The 15,027-nt window shown below is 36.2% G+C and overlaps 1 long non-coding RNA gene across 1 annotated transcript in view; it reads left to right on the top strand.

Annotated features, from left to right (window-relative positions):
• The first annotated feature begins 395 nt into the window (after window positions 1-395).
• Window positions 396-15,027, top strand: part of LOC127452038 (uncharacterized) — a 122,259-nt gene continuing 107,627 nt past the window's right edge. The window contains exon 1 of the long non-coding RNA XR_007899192.1: window positions 396-534. This is a non-coding gene — a long non-coding RNA (uncharacterized LOC127452038). The remainder of the gene's footprint in view (window positions 535-15,027) is intronic.

The following is a 15,027-nucleotide window of genomic DNA, read 5'->3' as shown; positions in this document are numbered from 1 at the left end:
TGAGGGTGAGTAAATGATGAGAGAAATTTCATTTTTGGGTGAACTATTCCTTTAAGACTGCATTAAACATCTATTCAAAAACCTGTATAATTTTTATTTAGCATATTTCAGGGGCAGCATGCCCTCGTCATAAAAATTAGAGCAGCTTCTAAGAAGAAACACATTGCACATTTGCTGAATATTGATATAATTATGTGATCCTTTTGTGGGCTAAATAAAATAAAAGAAATACAATTCAATAACTTTTAACCACTGTACCCCGATTTAAGGCCAATCCACACTGACCCAACGATTTAGACATTTGATGGCACATTCCTCTAGTATAACGCGTGGATGCATATTGCTGTTGAAATCACGCAGGAGTGGCATCATCATCTTGTGCTGGTCTACCCCGATCTTCACTCTTCTGCTCCATCGCGCGCTCTCTACCGCCCTCCCGTCTTCTCTGTGTTTCTCACTGATGCCACAGTGTAGTAAAGCGGATAGGCAAGCCAAACAAACAGCGGAAGATTTTCAGAGCAGACACCGTCAGAGGTAGGAAACTTTCTTGTATCATATCACCCGAATTCGCAGTAGTCGATACCGAGCATGCCTGGGCAAACGACATTTACCACCTCTTTACACTGGGTTGGGGTTTTGGCATCGCGGTTTCCCAGACTGCGCAGTGCTCTGATGAGAAGCCACCTGCATGCGCCACGACTTGCGTGCTCTATCTAGAAATCATCTAAAAGCTGTAACGCATTTCTAGCGAAAATTATCAACGCGTTTTCTGTCAGAATTGATCTCAAATGTGAATTTCAAAGCAATCGCTGTCATCTTTGAAGCTCAAAACTCCAGGTTGGATTGGAATTGTATTATGTTACTTGGCTGGTGCCCTATGGATAATTTTGTATCATGTACGAGTTGTTACATATAGTTCACTATAGGAGCTACTATTAATCTATGTGCACGTAATAAACATGGAGAGCGGCTGCATGACATGCACTTAGGGCGCACTGTTAGATCGCCACTGACAGATGTGCGGAGGGGATTTGTTATTAATATACCATGGCGGGGTTTTGTTGGCGAACTGCGTGACACGATTTCTGCTCATAGCAGCGTTCAGAGGATGAGAAGGTGCATTTGCCCGAGCATTTCATAACTTTGACGTGTCTCGTTTTATTTCATGTAGAATTCATGCCTAATGTTTGAAAGAAAGAATGTAAGAGAGCATTGCGTCTCCCTGAACTATTTGTTGGAACTGCTTTTACAGCATAATGTGCGTATGTGTGTTTATAAGAGAGTGAGAGGGAAATTTTGAATAATGATTAGTGTTTCTTTAAATATGCATCAACAAGTAACCATCGGAGGCTTTGATTAGTGTCTAATTGACGGTAAAATTATTATTATCAGGATAACCTGTTGAGTTATATAAATGTAATTATATATATATATATATATATATATATATATATATATATATATATATATATATATATATATATATATTAAACAAACCACATTTTGTAAATATAATGCTATTTTATGTGATTCAATGAAGGTTCATATTGGTAAGTTGCACTTTCTGAGAAAATCTTATGAGTTCTTCTATTACAGAATTGTTTTTAATGTTCTCTAATGAAGTCTTAGTTTCATTTGAGGACATCAGAACGATTCACACTCTTATGACTGGAGTTACGTAGACTACATTCCTTCTTGATTTTGTGTCACCAGTGAAAGATCTTAATATTGGCAAAAAGCATTACGATTGGTAATCAATGACAATAAATGACTTCAGTGAAAGTGGTTATAGTGGGGTTTAGCTAGATTACAAATCCAGTGGTTTGCACAGGTGGATCATGTTACAGTGCTTGATCTAACTCTATCAGTCAATGATACTCAGAGCAAATCAGTACCACAACTACATGAGGACTGTGTTTGGGCTCAAACTTCTGTGGACACAGAGGTCAAGCCACCAGCATGTGAAGTGGAGGACATTTTGGATATTGTCTTTTGGTGTTTTAACATCCCTTAAGCTTTATTGTTTGAAGGCACATCTGGTCTTTAAATGTCAAAATGTGGTAAATTTTGCTCTGACTGTGTGAAATGAAACCAAAGGAAACAGGCACTGGAGATGTTTTTCTTGTGCACTCAGTTCATCTCTCTGCTCACTGCACAGAGAGGCAGTAATTATGATGCCAAGCTGAACTGTCCCTTTTCTCCAAATGCATCCCTAAAGACAGAATCCCTGCAGGCTTTCAATGTGCCTTTTAATTAAGCCTTATAATGATATAAGAGAGACAGAGGGAGAGAGTATGTGTGTGTTATGGGGAGGGGTGTCTTATATTCTGCTTCCCATTAAAGAATGATCACTTTTTCTCATTTGTAAGTCATTGGATATTTTGGGGGCCATATGGATGTTGTGCATAAAGTCAGAACCATTGACCTGTTTTGTGCAGTAGTTATGATCTTAGTTATAACATATTAAATAATTCATCAAGCCTATGCATCTAAAAACACTTATTCTGTGTACAAAGATATGTATAGTTATATATCAAGACAGTATCACTTAGATTCAATGGGATGCTAATTTATTTTGTTTGGATAGAGAATGCTACTATGTAATCATATGTTATGATGCCAGGAAGCAAACCACATAAAGCATAAGAGTTGGGTGATCACTTATAAAATGACCAGTGAGAGATGATATTAGTGGAGCTCTGGTTCTGTAAACATTTATCAAACTATTTTTTTAAGTATGTTTTTTATATTCTGTCTTGAGTGAGACATTTAGAGAAAATGTCTTTGCCCTTGGAAACATGTTTCATCTAGTCAGTCTGTCTCCATGCATTTATGCACATGTTTAGTAAGTAATGAGGCTCAGTGTAATTAATAAGTCATTTGTATTATGTAATGCAAGATTTAGATTAAATTAATGAGAATGACCATGCTTTTATGTCTGTGATGGGGTGACTCTCACGAAACTTGTCAAGAAAATGTCCTGGGCATATTTTAACCCCAAACCAATAAAAAAAAAAAAAAGAAAAAAGAAAAAAGAAAGAAATAATATTTTGCATACAGAAAATGAAGCCTACATTTAGGACCATTAAGATTTTTTGCAGTGCGACATTATTTTCAGGACATTTTCAGGAGCACATTTTATCCGCCACTTCTCATTGCCTCAACACATCCAGACATTTTACTTTTACTATTCTCAATGTTTTCAGTGATGATTCTCATTACCATATCACAATAATTTTTTAACGGTATTACAGCGAGAAAAGATGCTGTTGTACAATAATTGTTTTAATTAAAATCATCGAAAATAAATGGCAGTACTAAGGGAGTACTGCTATGATGTTTAAATACCTACAGTTTAAATAATATATCTTTTTTTTCTCGTTGCGGTAATGAGAATATCATAGTGACTATAATTGTTTGTGTTGCGGTAATGAGAATTGGGGGGGTAAAATGTGTGTAACTGTCACGAAAATAATGTCACAATATAAAAAATCTTAATGGCTCTAAAAATATGCTTGATTTTCTACAGTATAATATAATTTTGTATTTGTTCCTTTTGATTTTGGAGTAAAATAGGACCAGGACATTTTCACTGTTCAACTGTTCAATATTGCGTTGTCATGAGTTTCACCCTTAAAGTAATAAGCCAATATTTAATGTATTTTTTAATCTTTAATATCTTAGATGTTTTCTTAAATACTAGTACTCACCAAAATGAATGTGTTAGGAGAGACTGAAATGCTTGCAGACTATTTAGGCCCACACTGCTCTGTGGCTGTACAAGGATAGAGGAACATGCAGATATCATGCATTTATTGTGTAATCTGTACGTCTACCTACATACATACATAAGGCCCACACACACTCACACATAGTTTGCATTAATTAGTGTGAATGTGCTATTGTGTGTATGTGAGGAAGAGAAAGTCAGAGACCAGTGTGCATGTGCCTGAACAGATATAGCTGGACATGTTACCCACTTAACCCTTAAACACATATCTTGGGTCTCTAGTGACCTGGGACCTCATTCCACCCCCTTTATCTTATCCATTTTTTTGGCGCTGTGCCCACACCTCTTTAGTATTCCTCAGTCTTTCTCTTATAAAGAGTGTAAAAAAAAAAAAAAAAAAAAAAAGCAAAAATTGCAAAACAAACAAACAAACAAACAAAAACAAACAAACAAACAAAAACAAATATAATGGTTTAAGTACCAAAATTGTATAGAGTCATTAGAACCCCTAGGTATGTAAGAGTGTCTTTTTTTTTCTTTCTTTCTTTTTTTTGGCACTTCCATAAATTATATTTTTATGATTATTTCATATCTATATAAGTTTACTTTCACAGGATGTCTATTTCCTTGTTTATTACAAGAGAAATGAGGACTATATTCATACAAATAATACTAAATCATGTGGATTTTCTGTGCAACAATGGTGAATTATCAGTATATGCATGTACACATACAATACATAATACACATGCTATTTCTTACTCAGGGTGGCACTGTTGTTTCAGTGATTTACATTTAACATTGCTATTTGATGAAGAAACAACATGGAAGTAAACTATAGCAAGTCCAACACATGAACAGTGTGATATGACTATTGTCATTTGAGTATACTACTGAATTTATGTAAATTGTGCATCTATTTAGACTCTATAAGTGCCTGAGATTATACACAAATACTTGTGTAGCTTATGTGTATCTTACGTGTTATGTGTAGCTCAATAAATGTTTGACAGCCAGTTGCATCTCATGAAATTTCAGTATAAAAGTAATGAATCCTGTTTTAGATTTGTCCTGATTTGTTGCATTTTCTCTTTGATATATAAAAAAATAAAACATTAAATTATATAAGATTATATTTTATTTGATTATTTTCTAATTGTCTTAAAAATATTTTGAACATTTTAAACTATCTGGGCCTTTTGTAATCTATTTGTGATACATTTCCCATGCATTTAAGGGTTAAACATGCTCATCATTTCAAACGTCTCCAGATGATACGTTTCCCATCCCATGCAGTCAGGCTGTTTCAGAGTGTGTGATATTATGATGTGCTGATTGTAATTGCAGTGTTTCTCCTCATTACCGAGTCTCATGATGATGGGTTAATGAGGCTTGCCTGTTTACCTTACTGTCACTTCCTATTGGCTGGCTCAGGGGGCTAATTACACTCCCAGTTTTATGGGGGGGTCCTTAATTACCTTAAGCACTGCTATTAAAACATAGATCCGTTTGACTGTGAATACTGTCAGACTGTGTACATGTTTGTTGTGTCTGTGTAAGTTCATACATTTCAATGGATACAAGTGCTTCAAAGTGTTTGAAAAATTAAAAAAATGTTTCCTAAAGAAATCACTTGAAAGTGATAGCATTCATAACTATATTTTTTCACTTTGGGAAAAAATGTGAGTGGTATTTGCCTGTGTAAAACTTGTCACCACATTGCTAGAGTTTTCTTGTTGGTTGTCAGGCTGTTGCTAAGGTGTTCTGAGTGGCTATGGTGTTTCGAGGTGGTTGCTAGGGTGTTGTGGATGGTTGCTACATTGTAGCTTAAAGGCCCTAGTCAAATCTCCATGTTATTCTGATCCCTAGATATGTGTGTGAGACCCCTGTTCAACTCATTTTTTCATCTGCCATATGAACGTCTGTATGCTGATAAAAGTAATAGCACACCTCTCCTCAATAAGCCTCATAATTTTGGGGCCTGTGTAGTGGTAAAAGACGCTGGCTACCACCCCTGGAGTTCGCTATTTCGAATTCCAGGGCGTGCTGAGTGACTCCAGCCGGGTCTCCCAAGCAACCAAATTGGCCCAGTTGCTAGGGAGGGCAGAGTCACTTGGGGTAACCTCCTCGTGGTCGCTAATATGTGGTTCGTTCTCGATGGGGGCATAGTGAGTTGAGCGCGGATGCCGCGGTGGATGGCGTGAAGCCTCCACACGTGCTATGTCTCTGTGACAACGCACTCAACAAGCCACGTGATAAGATGTGTGGGTTGATGGTCTCAGATGCGGAGGCAACTGGGATTCATCCTCCGCCACCCGGATTGAGGCGAATCACTACGCGACCACGAGGACTTAAAAGTGCACGGAGAACTGGGCATTCCAAATTGGGTGAAGAAAAACAAAAAACAAAAACAATCCAATAAGCCTCATAATTTGAGGTATCATTCATATCCATAGCAAAAAAAATGGTTCAGAACGAATTATGTGCCTTTGCAAGCACCGCTGACAATTTTGAGTTTGTAAAATGGGGAAAAAGCAGACATTCTAATGTTTCAGTTAGTCATTCTACATGTATATATGAAAGGAAAAGGTTATGCCAGGCCACTTGACCATAAAGAGGTTCAGCATTACAATTGCTCACACCTAGACTGAGCAGCTCTCAGAGATAAATTGCCATGTAAAGATGGATTGATATTCTATTTGAGTAATGCATGGGGAAAATGATAGAGTGTGGAGAAAGAATGAATTAATATTCTCTCTGCATATAAGCTTATATCCTGATATAAGATCTTTCTGTCTCATTCTCTCTCTCATTCCTTACTCCACACTATTCCCACCTCTGACATTTAAAAAAAGTGATGTTACAATGTGCATTTTTGTACTACCAACTCAGAGAACATGACCTTTCATTCAGTGAGAGCTACACTTAAATGTTTATCATGGTAGGACCCTGTGAATTTATAAAAAGAAAGAAACAAAGAGAAAAATAAAAACTAAAAAGAGCTTCAATCAATCACTCTCTTAGCCAGACTGACAATCTTTACTCTGATAAAGTCCAAAGAACAGTGTTCTACACTGGCAGCAACATTACCACACAACCTTGATAAGAAAACTAAGGACAGAGGGAGAGAGAGAGAGAGAGAGAGAGAGAGAGAGAGAGAGAGTGAAAGAGTGAAAGAGTGAAAGAGTGGATGCAAAAGGGTTTTGGGATTTAAGGTAGATACTGAAATGTATCAAACGCACATTCAGTTTAAGGTCACTGTAATTTGACATCGCCCCATGCAAGAATTCAAATTAAATACTTTTGTGATGTTGCTGGCTATTTTTAAACCTCTCTTACCATAACATACAACTTACATTTTATGCTTGCATGAGTATGAGCACTAGAAAATAATTTTGTAAATGCATCAGTGATTTGACCTGAAAATAATTGAATTATTCTCTTTATAAGAGCTGTACGTTGAATTTCTGTTTTTGTACACATCTGAATGAGATTATTGTTTACCTTTTAGCTGTAGTAATGAAATGGTTGTCACACTGAATTAAGAACTTGCAATTAAGGGAAGATTAACTGATATCCCAATTAGCATCTGGCGTAAAATTTTCATCATGCTTACTGATCTGTAATCCCAGAGCTGAGTTTGATTTTTGCATTACAGTTAGTGAATATTAGTTGTTCTTTTTATGTGGGCTGTTTCTTGCTCTTGTTCTAGGGATGTGATAGATCTATTTAATTGCATGATTGTGTGTGGTACAACGGATTGACCAAAGATCCTGCTCACAGCCACAACCTCCATGTAAGACAGATTGATGGACAGGCAGGCAGATATATGTGGTTCACATGTATGCTGTATTCAGAAGCTGAGTGTGTCATCATGAATGAGCAAAATAATAAAATGAGAGTGTGTGTGTACTAGCTATTGTTTGGGGATAAAGGTCCCCTAAAGGTAGATAAGTCTGACAAAACCTCCATTTGGGGACATTGGGGGATGTCCTCAAACAGTGCCTAACCACTTTTTCAGCCGTCTTAGTTCTGGAAGTATTTTTCCGATTTTGATTTCCAATTTTTTTCATAAGGATTTGATAAAAGTTCTAAGCCACAAACTAGTGACTCATAACATTTCAAACTTTGATTTGATGTAAAAAAAAAAAAAAAAAAAAAAATATATATATATATATATATATATATATATATATATATATATATATATATATATATATATATAATCTCAATTTTTATAAAATCTCAATATATTATTATCAATATATATTCAATATATTGATTATTGATTCGCAGGTTATTTTATCGATACATTTTTAAGGCATCAATATATTAATATTATGCGGTGCAGCAGATGGCAGTCCAAAGTTATGAAGGTTTTGTACTTCTTCAAAAGTGAACACAGTGACGTTGATGAGTTTGCAGGTTAGTGTATGAAACTGGTGTAACTGCGCAAACTGAATGATTAGATATGGTGACGTTTATTATGCAATTTCTTTGTATGCAGCATTGAATAGATCTTTCATTCAAGCAGTCAAACCACAAAAAGACATACTTGTAACTGAAAATACATTGCGTATGGTATATGAAAGATACATCTACACAATATATAATCCAGTGATGGCTAGAGCAAATAATCTACAGTATGTCCTTTGATAATGATTTGGGTCTAATTTAATGGAAAACTATGCGAGTTGTGCTCCTCAGCACCGTAGAATTTTGAGCAGCCACCGGAGTCGTAGCTCGGCGTATGGTGGCAGAGAGGGGTGCATACCTTCATAGAAAAATATTTTTGTTTCAGATATTAGAACACGCCATGTCATTCACTAGTTTCGGTGTACGACCCCCTTTAATTTACCCTGCTGCTCGCACTTTACCAAAGTTGTGTTGAGAAATATGTTTGAAAAGACAAAGGCTGTTGTGCAACGAGCAGCCCTATTTATATCTAAAAAAATCACGATATATATCGAGAATCATATGAAAAATCTTCTGATTATCGATGCATGAAAACAGCATTGCTTCCAAGTCTAATATATTGCAAAATATTCAGATTTATACAACAATATAAGTAGTTTAAGAGGAAGTGGACTGTTGCTGCTGAGCTCTTTTGCCGCGATTTGTTTGCTGCAGTTCTCTGATTGGTGGATTTTCCCTCTCAGGATCATTGGTAGTGTAGTGCTTCACCAGAAGTTCTACTTTTCAACAAAATAAATAAAAAAATATAGTTGAAATAATGCGGACTGTTGGCTTCTGCAGAAGCATATATACCATTGATTAACATCCTCGTAGCTCACGGTTGGTCTGTCTTTAAAGGCTTGTAAGTTATTATTAATAGTCAGTTACCCAGTGGAAAAAATGAATGGGATTTTTACTTCCAGTTCCAAACTGTTGCACTCTGTTGTGAAATCGATTAATGAAATAAGTGAATACCTTTAATTACATTTCTAAAAATGCAAGAAGTTTTTATTTTTTATTTTAGGGGTCAGGTACGGGTTAGGGTCATGTAATTATAATTAGCTTTATATAATAACAGTAGATGGCTATGGTATGTCCCCTTTAGGTAACTAACTAAATGTGTGTGTTTGTGTAGGGTGCCATCTGCCATCTGCAGCACTCATTGCCAGGACTGGTACCCACCCCCAATCATCCACTAGTGAGTGTGTGAGGCAGACATAGGGAAGGAGAGAAAGGGGGGATTTGCAAGAGTTGGTAACCAGGAATTTCTTGGTGATCCATTTTCCCCCCTGTTCCTGCTTCAGATGAAAGATTCCGATTCGGAGAGCTCTGTCTCACAGTATGTGGATCTGCATGAGAGACTGTTGTTTTTCTGCCTGTCCCAGTTCAGTTTTTGGCAATAACATTTTTCTGACTTTCTGCCCACTTCTCCACTCCCACCCATTCTCTCTCTCTCAGTAGCACTACTTTCAGTCATTTAAGAATCAGTCTGTCAGTTTTGTGAATGTCATCCTTTCTGCTTAATTTGTTACAAGGTTGTCCTCATTTTCACATTCATTAGTGTTGTTATTGAGGTATGAGTAACAGACCCAATGGCTGTTTGTGACTAAGTGCTGGTGACATAGCAGTCTTGTATCTGTAATGGTAATGTGCAGTGTTAGCTGAAATTCTTCATGTATTTTTGATCTCTCATTTTGCCAGGTTATCATGCAATCCAAATTAGTTTTTTAATATTAATATATTAATCTTTAGGAATTTTTCATGACCAGTTCCTTTGGCTTTCCTTGTGTCTAGGCCATTTAAATCCAGTCTCCAAAAAGGGACACTCTTTTTAAACTGTAACTGGGCATGTTTTGTCTCTTTCATTGAAAGTTGCATAATGTTAAAATACTTTATCTTATCCCAGCTTAATATGTACAGACAACTAATTAATACATGTGTAGGTTGTAACCTGTTCAATGTTTTTGCAGTTTTGTTTGGTGCCACTAGTGGTGCAGAAATTATATGTGTCACCTTTAATGGTGCTTTTATAAGGCAGAATCAAGAAGCAGAAATAATGCTCCACCCTGAGGACACTCTGCTTCCTGCATGGCACAGTGGTGTTTTCATTACCTAAATCGTAATGAATTCCTTGGGCATGCCTGGATTGGTGCGCAGCATGGCCCTGAATAGGTAAGGGACCCTTAATAAAGTAGAGCATTATGGAGTGAGAATTGATTCACCACCCATTGTTAGCACATCATTCATCTCAATTTTTTTTTTAATTTAGTTGTGAAAAACAGGAAAGGGTGGACTTGTTATGCTTTCTGGTTTGATGTGATTCTCCTTCATACATATTTATACTACCTGTGCACTTTCAAGGCTTGCAACAGTAATATGCTGTGTTAAATGAGAATGCAAATTGTTCTAACACTGGTTTTGTTTGAACTTAATTGTTGTTGGTAATGATTATGTCCTTTACTTTTAAGAGTGTGAGCAATGACTGAAAACACGCCTGAGAGAGGTCTCGTTTTAGATTTGTGTTTCAGAGGCCCCTCGAGAGGAACATCAAACTTGATAACCTTCTATAACACTCATATTGTTTTTTAATTCTCTGCATAACCTGTGAGAATCCCACAACTCCTACAGGATTTGTTGCTTTTGTTTGTTTGTTATTGCAAAAATTCAAGAAGTTTTGCTATGTGTGTACCATCACATTAGTCCTCTGTGTCAGGGTGTGAAATACTGAAAGCCAAACAGGAGACTGACTAGTCCTGTTTAGAACTGAGACCAGTAAAAGGAAATGTACGCATTCATAGTAAACAGTGTTACTAAAAGCTCAGCATCAGTTTTGTTCTCTCTGAAAATGTTTTGGGTCAAGTTGATGTCATACTTGTGATACATGTAATTATTAGACTTACAAGTGCAAAATTGTGATAAAACGACATTAATCAGCCAATATCTGGCCATTATGAAATTATCAGCCAATAATTGTGTCTGCTTGGCAGATTAACAGGAATGGTCCCCTAGTTTGTGTCCCCTTGTGTCATTCCAGAAACTATCAATAGCCTTATCAATAGATAATTTTTATTTATTTTTTTAAATTGGTTTTAAAAACTTTGTAGTGAATTTTGTAAAGTATTATAGTAAATATATCAAATACTGTAAGTATTCATTTAATTTCAGCCATTTTTTTGGTTCACATTTGCAGTCACTAAATTGTAGGGGAGAGCGGGGCACAATCTAACGCAGGGCTAGTTGTAACACACGTGGTTTAAATGTTTCCATACACACTGGTAAGATGAAACTTCATTTGTTTACTTGTTGCCCCATCAACATCAAAATTAAAAAAACTAAAAAAAACGTAAAGCCAAAAGTTCCTTTTACTATAGAAAAAAAACAGTTCACACAGAAGTTAATTTTCATCTCTGTTTTTAGTGTTAATTTAAAACGAGGCAAACTTGGTATCATTTTAAGCTCCAATCTGTTAGCTAGCATCTTGCATAGTCTTGTAATTATTAGCTAGCCAGCAGAAGTGACTAGCCAAGTTTAAATCTTGTTGCGCTGATGGGGCACGTTGTAACACTGCATTACAACATACCCCAATTAGAACAAACTACATGCAACAAGTGTGTGTTGTCATCAATTTCAGCATTGTTTCTGTCAATAATGTGGCTTTGATGTATATACAGGGCTGGGGAGTAACGGAATACATGTAACGGGATTACGTATTTAAAATACAAAATATAAGTAACTGTATTCCACTATAGTTTCAATTTAAATCATTGGTAATTAGAATACAGTTACATTCAAAAAATATTTTGATTACTGAAGAGATTACTTTGCATTTTATTGTCATTTGTTTTATTTAATATTTAGTCCTTTCAGATGGAAAACATTTATATATATAAATGATGCGATCCAAAGTGCATTTGAACAGTGGTGAAACACTTTCTTATGATGTGTTACATTCATACGAGCAGACAGAGAAGTAAGTTTGGAGCAGAAGAAATAGAAATAAACCTTGTGTAAATTGTCAGCTTTACGCTAAGCTAAAATGCTGTTTCTAGCCATTTTACATGCACGTTACCAGGCACGATCATTTTTTTTTTATCAAGAAAATTCACGTTGGATCATAATTTCTTTTTTTCTAGTAAGACCTTTGATATTAGGGTAAAAATCATATTCTTGATAATAATTTTTGTATTGTTTTCCTGTAGAAATATCTAAAAATCCTTAAAACAAGATCAGTTTGATTGATCTTGTTTTAGAAACAACACTGCATAAGATATTTAGGTTTTTCAGAGAATGTATTTTTAACGTGTATTTTGTCTCACTGTACTGATAGAGTTTTTATAGTCAAAACAAGTGAAAAATCTCCCAGTGCTGAAGAAGTAATCCAAAGTATTTAGAATATGTTACTGACCTTGAGTAATCTAACAAATTACAAATTACATTTTACAGCATGTATTCTGTAATCTGTTGTGGAATACATTTCAAAAGTAACCCTCCCAACCCTGTGTATATTCATTGTCAAGTGTCAAAAGTACTGCTACATTATACAGTCACTGATACAGTGAATATACAGGAACACTGTGGTCCTAATAAAGTGCCCGACATGGTGTTCTGCTTTTGTAGCCTATCTGTCTCAAGGTTCAACGTGTTGTGCATTCTGAGATGCTATTCTGCTCACTACAATTGTACAGAGTGGTTATCTGAGTTACCATAGACTTTCTGTCAGTTCGAACCAGTCTGGCCATTCTCCGTTGACCTCTCTCATCAACAAGGAGTTTCCACCCACAGAACTGCCGCTCACTGGATGTTTTTTGTTTTTGGCACCATTCTGAGTAAACTCTAGAGACTGTTGTGTGTGAAAATCCCAGGAGATCAAACCAGCCCGTCTGGCACCAACAATCATGCCACGGTCCAAATCACTGAGATCACATTTTTCCCCATTCTGATGGTTGATGTGAATATTAACTGAAGCTCCTGACCCATATTTGCATGATTTTAGGTGAAAATGTGTTCCTAATAAAGTGCTCAGTGAGTGTATATGACAAAGTTAATAAATGGCTTTTATTGAAACAATATTTTAGTTTACCGTGTATGGGGCAGGTTGTAACATTTCTCTTTTTTCACAACTGCCTGAAACAGTTTGCACATTATTGTACATCTACAAAAGTGTTCATCTTGTAGTGTAGCTTCAAGAGTGAGTGTTCACAATTGTGTTTCTGCTACAGCTAAGTGCAGGCGTGCTTAGCGGGGCAGATGCAGTGGCAGACAACACTGAGTCAGACAGAGTGTGTGTGCATGTGTGTACAGAGGAGGTCGCTTTACTGGTCTGTTGTAAGGCCCTCATCAGATTGACATCTCCACTCAAGCATAACATCTTTGCAATGTCAGCAGTCACCAATGGGACATCCAAGTCTTTCTCCCTGTGGACCTACTCTGGTATTATACAGTAACTGAGGCTTGTAACGCAGATACAGCAGCTAGAACAGGGCCTAAATGCATCCATAGAGACTTGTAAGTACTATTTCCCCAAACTGTCTTACTCTCATTCTTTGTCGATATTTCTCTGTCTGTGAGTCTTGAATGACTTCTATTTTCAGAACCATGGACAGCTCAGTTGTTCCAGGGCTAGGAAAAACATGTTGCAGGCATTCTCCCATCATGTACATATTGTCTCATGATTGAGAGAAAATATTATGTGCTATCTGGTGTTTAAGCAGCCTCAATGACTGAAATTTAGAAATTATTTTTATCTAACAGACTAGTTAATTCTCACTTTCTGAATATGAAATTGCTCTGTATTCACTAACAACTGGTCTGCTTCCTCATTTTCTATATATTTGATACATAATTTATGTCAAGGTTTATAGCAGGACATAAAATAAAATTATAAAGGATAAAATTGGCAGGATGTATATACTTTCTTTTGCAATTCATATTGCTGACTCGTATCTTGAAAAACAAATTCACTAAAATGAATTGCTGCTTTGTGCTGTGCCAGCTTTCACTGCTACTTATGAAAAGGATGAAAGGACTTTTCATTCAAGCCTGAAAAACCAGAAAAGCAAGGACAAGCATGGCAAAATGTAGGAGTGTTTTTTTTTTTTTTTTTTTTAATGCACTTTTGAAATAGAAAAAGAGAGAATCTGGTGCAGGAAGAGTTCACTTTACTTGACAGAGCAGGGTGTAACATTTAGGCTTCCTGTCGAGCCAAATGTTCCTCGAGGCATATAATGGATTAGTAGACTTTTATTTCCTTTTGAACCCTAATGTTCCCTTTAATTTTTGATGAAATAATCTTGGTAATGGAGGAGGCCAGATTTAATAGTATCCAATTGAAGATTTTAGATTCACAGTATGGGTGGAAATAGAGAACTGACAGATAACGTTATGATTCGTTTACCCTTTTTCTGTATTGGTTAAAAGGATAATTGCCACTAACTGCTATCATTTCCTCACCATTATGATGCTACATATCCATATCACTTTCTTTCTTCCATGGAACAAAAAAAGAGATGTTAGGCTGTATGTTCGTCTCAGTCACCATTCACTTTCATTGCATATTTTTTCCATACATTGAATGTGAATAGTGACTTGAGGCTACTTACATCTCCTTAGGGCTTGTCACACTGTGCCCCAGGCTTTTTAACATTTTCTTTAAACCCAGTTAAAGCAATGTTTCACACTTGTAATTTTGAAAGTGGGTTAGCACTGCTTTTTACCTGGGGTTATGAAACCCTGCTCTGGAGCAAGCATGGTTAGAATGTTTCAGAAAATTGTTAAGCAAAAGACAACCAATCATATAATGCCTCAGTGCTAACCTCATTAAATATGCACTTTGCACAGTCACA

Source organism: Myxocyprinus asiaticus, chromosome 14 (assembly GCF_019703515.2).
Source record: "Myxocyprinus asiaticus isolate MX2 ecotype Aquarium Trade chromosome 14, UBuf_Myxa_2, whole genome shotgun sequence".
NCBI lineage: Eukaryota > Metazoa > Chordata > Actinopteri > Cypriniformes > Catostomidae > Myxocyprinus > Myxocyprinus asiaticus.
The sequence above is the reverse complement of the archived record's forward strand: the minus strand, read 5'-3'. Positions and strand labels throughout refer to the sequence as shown.